The 12,135-nt window shown below is 37.6% G+C and overlaps 1 protein-coding gene across 1 annotated transcript in view; it reads left to right on the top strand.

Moving 5' to 3' along the window:
* Positions 1 to 12,135, top strand: part of LOC140238893 (pleckstrin homology domain-containing family G member 5-like) — a 283,988-nt gene that overhangs the window by 172,294 nt on the left and 99,559 nt on the right. The gene's annotated exons all lie outside the window — the stretch shown is intronic.

The following is a 12,135-nucleotide window of genomic DNA, read 5'->3' as shown; positions in this document are numbered from 1 at the left end:
AAAAAAAAAATGAGTGTGCTTTATGAAGATTTTTTATGATTATCCTGAGTGTGTCTTTGGTGATCAAGATTTCATATCCAATCAGTTTTTGTTGCTGATGCAGGATTTTGTTTCTGTACTGGTTTAAAAAGAGTGTATAATGGACAGTTATAATCAATTATTGACTGATGAATACACTAGTGTTACCATAGAGAGAAATAAAAAAAGAAGAAGGCCCCACTTGTAGGGTGTACTTATTGTTGAAGAAAACCTATCACATCATCATGTTCATCCGTATTCTCTGACCGTAATTCTTGGGCCAGAACTATTTGCAGAGAGACTCTTACTGTACAAGCTTGTTCAACTTGTTTTCCTTTTTTTTTTTTTTTTTGTTTCTTTTTGTTCACGTATATGTGTTCTTTGTTTCGAAAGGGGATTGTCTCGTCTCAATTAAGACCTGATTACGATGACATTAATTGACAGCAGCCTTCACCTTCTGCGCAATCCACTGAGTCACTGTCTTCCCTATTAACCAGCCTTAGCCCCAGAGGTGCCACGAGGGGGGCGTGTGTAACATCGAGACCCATATTCTTCCTTTTCATGCTCGCTCTTTTCACGTATGTGTGCCCAGCAATTCTAGTGAGATAGCCTTTCTCATACCTTGAGTGTACCAGTGAACATAGAAGATTACTATGTCATGGAGCTAGATTGAAAAAAAAAGGTAAGTATGCATCTAAAACAGAAAGAAAGAAAATGAAATCCATACTCAGGCAAGGCAGCCACTAGTGGGTCCTCGCAACCCCCCCCCCCCCCCCCCCACACACCACACACATACAAGTGTACATGCTTGTACTGCCTCCCTGTACTGTATTAGCTGATATTTTCACGTGGAGATATTTTTGCGAATGATGAAGCCAAAGATATTTTCACGTAATGTTGTTTTTGCGATATGACACCGAGGCTATTGTAAGTGCACCAATGCATATCCGTTCGTATTATTTTGTGAGTGTTGTTGTATTCACGGGTCCAACAGTGATTCGCCCAATTTGCAGAAATTAAACCCTCACAAAAATAACAGCTTTTACAGTATTGCAACTTTACACTATGCCACTTGCGACTGTATACTGCTGTGCTGTGCAGCATGATGTGAATGCATTTAAATATTCTTTATGGTGAAATCTTATATGTTTTTAATTGGTTATGGTACTACACTTACCACAGTTAAGTGACATGATTTGGTAGTAAGGTGTGGGTTTTGTGAAATTGACATTGTGGAGTAACTGTAGCCAAGTCCCTGTCAAATTACGTTTTATCATCAAAAGTTTGCTATTTTCCTTTTTTAGTTCAAGTTACAAAAAAAAAATAGAGGATAAGAGAATAACAGTGAACAAAACAAAAACAAAAGCAAAAGATATAAAGAATGTGATGATTGGTGGTTTTGTGGAGATTGTGCATGTACCGTGACCAGTATGTAATTGAAGGCACAGTCATTTTCGGCAGGATGCATGATATTGCTGCCAATTTGCATTCCATTCTGTGGTAATCACTCTCAAGTTGCCAATTTGCATATTAGCATCCCCCCCCCCCCCCCCGATGCTCTCCTCATTTTTTTTTTTCTTTGTGAGAGAATTGTCATACAAGTTTTGATAGAAAAGGAGTTACAGCACATGCACACACTCTCAACTCACACACACACATGCATACAAGATAATGGCATGCTCCTCTCATTTTATGGCGTACTTTGTTGACCGAGAGAAGGACCCGTCATTGTACAAATGTACCAAACATCCCCGGAAGACCGCGACCGAAATTAAATTGATCATGAGTGCTTCCTTCTTGTTGTCAGCCTCTTTTGTTGTTGTGAGGAGCCGTTCGATTTTCATTATTCGTCGTGGTCTCTTTGGGATACACCAAGGCGTGTTTACCGGGACGTCGTCTTCTCTCCCATCACCCAAAGTGCAACACATTTACTTCAAAGTTCACCCAAAAGTGGCAACAAAATGTGAGATGGGCTTGGAATTGCTCAAAGGAACATGAACAAAAGCACTTTTGTGAAAAGAAAAAAAAAAATGATGTCCCTTTTGAGTTAAGGTTTGGTGTGCTAAAGTGCATTGGGCACTAGATACTGAGATGATGATGATGATGATGATGATGATGATGATGATGATGATGATGATGATGATGATGATGATGATGATGATTGCTGATGATAGTAGTGAAGATGATAATAAAGATGATAAAGATGATGATGATTGATTTGCTGATAAGGATGATAATGTAGAAGATGATGATTGATGAGTGATGATGATGATGATGATCTAGAAGAGGATGATGATGATGATGATGATGATGATGTAGAAGATGATGATGATGATGATGAGAGTAAAGATAATTGATCATGCCCCAAATTATAAATGATGAAGATGGTAATATTGACTTTGGTAATTGATTATGGCGATGATCAACAGTGATGACAATTGGTATAATTAGGATCTGCCCCTCTGTGGGGAACAGCATGCTTTTAGAAGGCATCACCCCCTAAGGACCAATGTAATCTCCCAGAGATGTCCGTGTTTTCCTGCATCCTCATTGCTCATGGTTGGTAAGAGGCACTAGCTGTGTGTCTTACTCATGAAGAGAGGCTACTCAAGGAAATAAACAAAAAGGATAAGGTTTCACCGCACCGGTAGTATAGTATATTATAGTATCATAAACTGTTAATGGTTTTGCCACGTGCTGATATGTGTTTTGATTACCAACTTTGGGCTAAAAAAAAAGATAATAGGTACTGCCACAATTAATATAAAAGCAGAGCCTGGTCATATGTTCTTAGCCCACTGCGTACTGTGACTAGCTGCATCATTTATTAAATCTACAAGAAATAGACACATTGTGGACTCAAAGGGTTAATTTGAGGTAAACATTGAATACAGTTATGTTTGTCACCATACTGCGTAGGCGACCTTGTTCTGCACTTCAGAGTTTTTCAAAGGTAGTATATTCATGGTCTGAATTGGACATGCTTAACAGATATTTTCTTTACTTAACTGCTTCAGTGGCTCGTGTTTTAGCGCCTATTGCCTTGCCCGCACTCACTTTTGGCATGTATTATCAATTGGACATCTTATGGGATCAGGTTCCCAATCTCGAAACGAAACCACTCAAAAAACAGGCCAGCATGTTGTTCAAGTTTCTGTGTTTGTTGTTGTTTGGTTCTGCATTTTTTATTTGAAGTCTAGAAGGCAGCTTAATATCACCAGTCACAGCTGTAAGTGTTTGTTATTTTATTCCGGTGTGTAACAGGTGATAGATGATATATGTAATAATATATGAGGGTAGAAACCTAGGAATATCATAACTGGGAACAAATGCACACAAGTCACAAGGATGTAATTTAAAAAACAACATTATTGTGATAAGTATATATATGCACCCATGTGTATACTCCTCACTAGAATTTGTATCATGTCAGCTTATATATCTCTCACACACTTTTTGCATGGCACATTTCACTTCTAATTCGTGTTTGCTAATTCCTGATCATCAAAGTAGTACAAATTGAGTGATCTACATGCATTTCACACATTTGTGAGATTGTGGATACCAAACTTTTTCTTTTGATAGTCGGAAAGTACAGTTGTGAATAAGTTTCACTTGCAGTTTTAAGTTTTTCTTTCATGAATGGAAAGCTGTGATTTTCTGGAGGAAACGAGGAATTTGTCCACAGGAAGAAAATGAAATGTACAAAAATTGGCCGGGAGCCCATAAACTTCATCCATTTCATTTACGTGATGTCTTCTCAAAAGCAAATTAAAAGAATTTAAATTCAAAAGTAGATGTATCCATCTTCGAGAATTTTTAGATTAAAGCTGCTTATGAAAAAAAAAATTCAAATGTATGTGTTAGTCTTAACAAGTTATCAAAAGTGTTCCTCCGTATGCAACAAGTGCTGTGAAAAAAAAAAAACACCCCAAAGAAACATATACTTGATTGGAAATGGCATTCATCTGATTTTTCACTCTAGCTCTACATTTTTAGTTTTATAGTGTTCCTGACATTGTTTTCAGTTCTTTGCCACAGTTTGATACTCTGGCCTTTACATGGAAACTCTGAAAAAAAAATGTGATGTTACAATACTACCACAGCATTAAGGTTGCGTGAGAAGAATTTCACAAAGATTTATCTTTTGTAAGACGGCAAAATAGCATGTAATACGGGTCAGGGCTCCTGACCTCAAAAAGATATGATGAGTATTAAGTGATATTAACATTCATATTATTTTATTCATATTTGCATATGTGTGGCGCTCCGTCGGAATGAGTCAAAAGTCGCAAAAAATGAAATCGTAGTTATGCCTATAAGTGAATTCTACAGACTCTAAGCTTTACACTGATATGTAATACAACTCATTTCGACATCCCTATAGATCATAAAAACGAATATTAACCACGTTTGTTATGTCAGTTGATTTTCTAAATAACGGAGAAAATCGCTCTCAAAGTTCAGGCTATGTTCATGCTCACAACCTGTTTCTTTCACGGGACGAAACAATACAACTGTCCTGCTTAGCGACGGCGTTTACGCTCCATCGCACGCACTACCGTATAAGGCGATAGCTTGGGTATGTAAGATAATCAACCAATCGCAGGACAGGTCTATCATTAACGATTCTGACCAATACGGCAGCCCGAATGTAAACTTCGGCGCGTTTGTGTCCGTGCCGCTGCCGCCGCATGAATGAGTCGGTACGCGTTGTGTGTCGGCTGCGTTGTGGTTTGCCGCAATTTTTAACTCACAAACAATAGGAAACAGTAGAAAGAAAAGAAGGCACGCAATGCGTCTTACGAGAAGCGTCTTTTAGCGAGGGCGTTGATCGCTTCCATTCTCCTCCCATACATGTTGTTGTCAATGGAAACTAAAGAGGATGCGTTTAGCAAGTACCAATACCTAAATAGAACATGACAACCTATTGTAGGCGGGCACGCAATGCGTCTTACGAGAAGCGTCTTTTAGCGAGGGCGTTCATCGCTTCCATTCTCCTCTCATGTTGTTGTCAATGGAAACTAAAGAGGATGCGTTTAGCAAGTACCAATACCTATTACATAGAACCTGAGAACCTATTCTAAGCGGGGGTTCAAAAGACAGCATCGGTAGAAAAAGTCAATGAAGTTGATTAACGATAGTTGTCTTTTGAGATCGTGTTCTTTGCGTGTACTTAAAACCCTCAAATTACGCACATGGTCGTAATGTTGCAGAGCATCAAAACTGCTTTCGCGTCTTTTCTGCTGCAGCTGTATACAGCCGTAACATTATGAATTCCCGCCATATTAAAGGCACATTTCCTTTATAGGCGTTGCGTGCACAATAATTGTCGCTTATCAGAAGTATCAGAAGTATCAGAAGCAAAGGTTGATGTAGGCTTGACAGCTTCACGTTGGGTTTACAATGATTCTCAGTCACTTTTCTAATAGCATAGCATATAAAAAACAATTAACTTGTAGCTTAAGCGGATTTTTTTTTTACATCACATGTGCAGTTACAATCTTTCTGCGTTTGAGAAGTGGATCATAAATAATAATACTGAAAAATATTCGGAATTAATACTTAGGCATTCTTCACTTCGTTTTGTATTCACAAACCTTACCAGAAAAAAAAAATGATTGCTTGATTACTTTCGGGTAAAGGAACTACCGGAAAGGAACCGCATTTAATTTTCTTGTTAACGAACCTAAGCTAATAGCAAACCATATTTCATTGTGTGATTAACGAACCTTCAGAATAATCAATTGTATTACCCCCCTCCCCCAAGGAAAAAAAAAAAAGCATTTCAATGTCATGCGTTGTCAATAGCGATAAAAGGCCCGTTTTCATTTCGTAGTGTGTCTCAGTACTCCTGTGCTTATTTCTAAGGATGTGCCTCTCTTAATGATTGCGATTGATGTTCAACTATTTCTTTCACGCGAGCTTGAACAGGAAGAAGCTAAAATTCAGGCAAGGAGACGAGTTTTCTTCCATGAGATGCAATCATTAAGACACATCTATTCACGAAAGTTGTGTGATTGCTTATGTGCTAAAGAATTGTGTCCATTACATGAATCAGGCACTATACAAAACGGTTGAAATCTACTGAAAGTCGAACTTCGTTTTGTTTTTTTGTTTTTTGTTCAATTTCATTTCAATTTTAAGCGGGGATAGACTAGAAATCAGTTTGTCTATACTGGCAGGAGACATTACAGTTTTCCAGTACATGCTCCGCATTTAAACAGTCGCCATATTTTCGTGGTCAGAATCAGATAATGGACACGTGATATATTATAAAAATGAAAATAGAAAACAACGAACACGCCATATGTACAAACATTATGAACTTCAATGAATTAAACTTACCTGTGATATTCTGCATAAAAAACAAGCACGCCGAGTAAATGATTTAATATAATTAATAGAGCACACAGCGATATCATGCATGGCAGATCAAATCAAGTTCAATTGGTGAGAAAGCTAAATGAAGTTAAAAAGTTGACTTCTTTTCGTTTCTCTTTCAATTCATGAATACAGAATTACATTGTATATCTATTGAAGAGGATTGTCTCTGTTGCGAACGATCGCCATATATAGCACTGTTAGTCTCCTGCGCAAATCCGAATCCCTAAATACTTTAATTTTTACTTGATAATGTAATAACCCTGCTCATAATTTCATAAAGGACTCGCAAATTCAAAGTTTCAAACCGTATACTAAAACATTATATTGTATACGGTGTATTTCAAAAAACATTTTGAATGCGTTGCGTGTTAGCATGTTAATAGCACCAATCTGCCTTTTATTTTCCGTATACGTAAAGCGCACAGAAACGTAACCAAATGTTACAAAATACAGTGAAATGCATTGTACGGCGTGGTACTATCATTAGAAGTATATCCCATTCCTTTTTACTTTTATTTGCTTGAACCAAACCATGTGTCATTTTCGTAGCGACATCACTAGGAATTAGAATGTATGAAGATAATCGTTACTCATTTTTTTTTTTTTTTTTTTGCGCTACTATTATAGCATTTACATTTTCCAACTTTTATTGACATGCAGTACTATGTTACTGTATTGTTACGATTACGAATGTTGGTTATGAATTCAAAAGACTGGTTTATTAATCGAACTACAAAGGTAATAGCTGTTTTGAAAGTAGTTCGATACAAGTTCAAAACGCGATCGAAGTCATTGTCATAGGGGGAACTGATAGCTCTAGAAAACTTGTTTAGGCTAGTAAAGATTGCCGTATAGGCAATCTTTGTAGAAAGTTTTGACTTAGGTCGTCTATTGAGTATTTTGAGAAATTTAATAAAGAATTATTTGTTTTGATTATGTCAAGAATAAGTTTGAACTATGAGAATAAAAAGGCGCGGTTACCCAAACAATGTCGTAGTTCGATTAGACAGTCATGATGGGTAAAGTGAATTCATGACTTGACTAATCCCTACTGAATTGATGATCACTTCTGTAAACCATCAGTTATGTCTTGTAATCGTAGTCAAAATTCTTTTGAGCGATGAGACGAAAACCAACAAACAAAATGCCGTGTATCATCGCTCGAGATTCCAACATTTGGCGTCAACCGACCAACAATAAGTGACAAATCAAATGGAATATTATGTTGTGGGATAGCAGACTGTGTTACGATTTTTAAATGTTTCGAGCAATTGTTTAAAAAAAAAGAGAGAAAATGAGGCAAAGTTCAAGAAATTAGAAAAAAGCACGTAAATGCAGGCGATCATGTTTGATAATCATAGTAAGAGATTACAATCGGCCGTGCGGATGTATATGATTGCCTTATTTACATGTCTGATTTCTGTAAACTATGTGATATTTAAATTTAAGTTCCCTTCCCTCCTTGATAGAAGTTTTGTTGGGTTTTCGCTATAGGCATTTATTAGGAAACGCTGTAAAAACGACAACAAATGCCTACTTTACATCAAGAGATGACCTATACATACATGAAACACAAAAAAAATCTCTACGTTCTGATATAAATCAACTGCTTGTTTGTTTGTTTGTTTGTTTATTTATTTGTTTGTTTGTTTTGAATTACCATGGTCTTTGTCGGGGGAAAGATGAAGAAAAGTAGTAGAGTGTATCACTCTCATATCCGGATGATTGCGATAAGTGTGTATCCCCGCCCTTTCTATACAGGTAAACGATTTAAGCTTGGTATGCTATCATAAAAGCCTGCATGTGTCACGCGGAAGAACTGATTCCGTGATCACTTTTAGCCTTTCATAAAATTCACGTTTTAAGATGGTAACGATAGCTTGTAGGAGATAGAGTAAGTTAGCGTCACTGACTGTGGTTCTGAACACAAAAGGAGACTGAAAAATTCCTTTACAAATTAGCAGACATAATGCCGATCCTCCAACACTGTTGCTCCATTCCGTCATTGATTCTGCTATCAATGGCGAAGAAAGAATACTAGTTGCGTGATTATCCACCCCTTGATAGCAGGAATTTTACCTTTCATTGTTTAAGGCTTCGTTGATGCGGGGTTTACTCGGATACAAGGCGTGAACATTGCCGTCCGAGTTCTTTCATTCGAAATTCCTCAGAATACGCAATTCAATGGGCAATTAGCGCTGCTACTTGGCAAAGCTGTTAGCCAACCCAATTGTCCCAATTCTTTGCAGACTTGACCTCTCACATGTCAGCTACACGCAATACACGGCAAACAGCTTTCATTACAAACATTCTGATTAAAAAACAAAACAAAATGAAGAAGCACACTCTTGAGTAGCGACACAGCTTTCTGTCCCTTTCTCAAATAGGTCCTACTTCTAAAAAAATACACAGATGACTAGAGTCAGAATATCCTCCAAAGGGAACACGAGCTATCTGGGCATTAATAATGTTTGTCTTCCTATTTCTCTCCATGCCGTCACGGCCCAAAGCATCATAAGTAATAAGGCAATAAGTTTCATTAACCAGGGAAATAATAGTACGCATTACATACATTTGGCGAATTATCACACAAATTGTCGACTTTATAAAAACGAGAATAATTGACAACTTAGGCCCTACTATATCTCCAGAGATGAACTTTAAACAGCAAGTCACATACCAGGGAACGAAAGTTATGATTATTTGAACAAATTCATTAATGAGGCCAATTAATAACCGTTGTAAAAGTACACACACGCATATCGAGTTCGATATGTGATCATTGTATTAGCTCATAGATAAAGTATCATAAATTTTGCGTGATCGTTCGTTGTAATAATTTTTTTCAGTGCGATTTGTGCGTCATGTCAATCACCACTCATTGAAATGGAGTGCATGTATCAAACGAAACTCGCTGGTCATGCAATCAATAGCCTTGGTCAGCTCACTATTATTGCGTAATTCTATAGCCCTCGCCGCTTGGCCGCCGACGCCGCCGCGCGCACCATGCTTTGTTTTGTCTTCAAAGGGGTCAAGAGCAATGCCTCATTAGCATACACCCTAGCAACGGAGGTGGAGTCTCGATCTGGCAAGAACAATAGGTGCGAAACGCAACGCAAAGGCGAGCGTTCGAAAAAAATGTAACCGAAAAAAATTGTCTCAGAAAAACGGTGATTTGGGACACTTGTACTCATTTTCACACGCTGAAATTTTCTGTACAAACAGATAAAACATAAAGGAATCAAAATCCGTCATAAAAAAAATTCGACCCGAGTAGTGCTTCCCCTTCATTTTCGGCTCATTACGGGAAAACTCCCCGTGCGACTTATGACTCATTTTGTCGGAGCGCCACACATATAAGAAGATGTGATATCACAGATGTATTTTAGTGAAGGTAATAGGATATTTGTAAACAACTCTCTGTATTTCATATACCACGTGTACACAGATTCTTCTTTTGTTTGGGAGAAATAAACCAACCTGGAGAAACCTCCCCTTTAACCCTTTGAGTGCTGTGATTGCTAATTTGCACAAAAAGAAAATCCCAATAGTGTTGTATAAAATCCATGGCAAGGAAAGGATCAGATATTCTAGAATACTTCTCCCCAAAACCTTTCCAATATCTAGCAAATTTTTGTCTGCACGTTGCCTTTTAAGTGGGGAAAAAGCACACTGTATTAAATTTCAGGTCAAACCAGCCAAACGCAATCTGTGCGAAAGCTGCGAGAAAGTGTTTTTCTAAGGCATTTATGCGGTCAATTCAGATGATCAAGTTTCCTGTACATTGTTACAATATCAATAATGCTATTTCATCTCTTCCTGTTTTCCGTGGAAATAAAACACATCGATGCAGGTCGGAATATGCGACTCTATATTGATGCAGAGTGTTAAAAAAAAATATGAAAAAAAAATAAACATGAACTTTAGTATGTGCAGTTCCTGTTTACTTCAGGAAAAGTAAACTTGCAAACAACAAAACATCACTGCCCCTTTCAAAGCAAAGCAAAAAAAAAAAAGAACAACATCCCAGGAAGGTATTTGTTAAAAACAACAATCAGGAGAGAGAGAGAGCAAGAGAAAGAGAGAAAAAGAGAAAGAGAGAGAGAGAGAGAGAGAGAGCATTAGGGTTTTGTCCCAATTTCTGCAGGCATCTCAAGTTTCAGAAAGGGGGAAAAGATTTCTATGAATGTGCATATAGCGATAGGCATGCGAACACTGCATGTGTGAGTGTATATTTTCATTGTAAAATCAGTGGGTTTAATGACGATATTATGACCAGGGTATACTTCATATAAAGTGTATGCATCGAGCGAGGACATTACATGTTAGTATCTTTAGATTGCACTCTGGCATATCCATATTTGACTGGGTGCCTACTCATAAATTTGGTTCAAATTTTCTGCAAAAACTTGAATGGTTTGTTTTGATAATTTTTTTTTCATCATAAAAAAATATATCTTAATTAGTATGTGAAGATTACACAATAAAATTAATGTACTGCAAAGAATACTTTTTTTTTTTTCCTGCATGTGGGTTTGTTCATGTGGGTGTGTTTGTATAAATTTTACATCAGAAAGCAATATCAAAGGAGAGCAAATTTAACTATAAAGGAAAAACTTACCCCCATATTTCTCTTTTTTTTTTCTTGTGCTCCAGGACAGAAATAAATCCGAAAAAGGTTGTAAAATTATCATGATGTTAAATTGAGACATTTATGTAACAACTTGGACCCTACAGTCGCTAAGAGTGTAACTGAAATGTTGGCCTTAACCATAATCATACGAGCAATGAGTAAGGATTTCTGGGAAAAGGTGCCAGATTTGTAATCCATGTTCTAAATTTGTCGGTGAACTTGCACTAAAAATTGCCTCTTGCTGGTTTTTTATACCACACTCTATCTTTGGACGGTTCATTTTGGGAAGGCTGAAAAGGGGAAAAAATGGGAGAGATGGTTATTTTGGGTATCTTGAAGAGTGAGAGGGATTTTTGAAAGCCATTGGATGAATGCTAGAAGTGTGAGCTGCCCCAGAAGCAATACGTGCTGTCTTGATGTAAGGGATGATGGCTAGATTTAGCCCTTGAATTATCGTCGGGCTGAATGATTCTTTCAGTGTGCGAAGTGGCTGTAACAGCTTTTGCTTTTTAGGAGGATTTTGCTTTTGATTGATAGGCAAGACTCTGTAACACACTAAACCTGTCTGTTCACATATTCTATCTCTGTCTGCATACAAGATGCAAATAAAGAAATTTTTTAAAAAGTGGGGGGGGGGGGAGGGGTCGGTAGAGCCCAGGTTTTATAATCAGGAAATGTCGTGATGAGGTAGCTGCTTGAGCACACGTGTACTGCTGTGTGATGATTTAGTGTCACGGAAATAGTTCCTCCGTTCGGCACTTGGCTACTTGGGTTTGTTTTTAACGTTTCCCTAGATTTCCACCCTCCGTTGTTTGTTTTTGTACATTCTGTTTCAGGAACTCTTCTCGTTCAGTGCCATTTCTCAGTCAAATTCACAGTTTTACTGTGAACACCTTTTCATATATATAGGGAATCACAGAAGGACTTTTCTTTCACTTTCAGAGTTTGGCATTCAGGACAACTTGGCGGAATACTTAAAAACAGGCAAGCTCCTGTTCATATTACTTGCCCACCAGTGAATATCAGTAGCCCCAGACAACCGGATAGGTGTATTTGTAAAACTACAATTTGAATTGCATAGATGCACCCCCTTTATA

The sequence above is a fragment of the Diadema setosum genome, chromosome 15 (assembly GCF_964275005.1).
Source record: "Diadema setosum chromosome 15, eeDiaSeto1, whole genome shotgun sequence".
Classification (NCBI taxonomy): Eukaryota; Metazoa; Echinodermata; class Echinoidea; order Diadematoida; family Diadematidae; genus Diadema; species Diadema setosum.
Note: the sequence above shows the minus strand (reverse complement) of the source record. Positions and strands in the feature narration are given on the sequence as shown.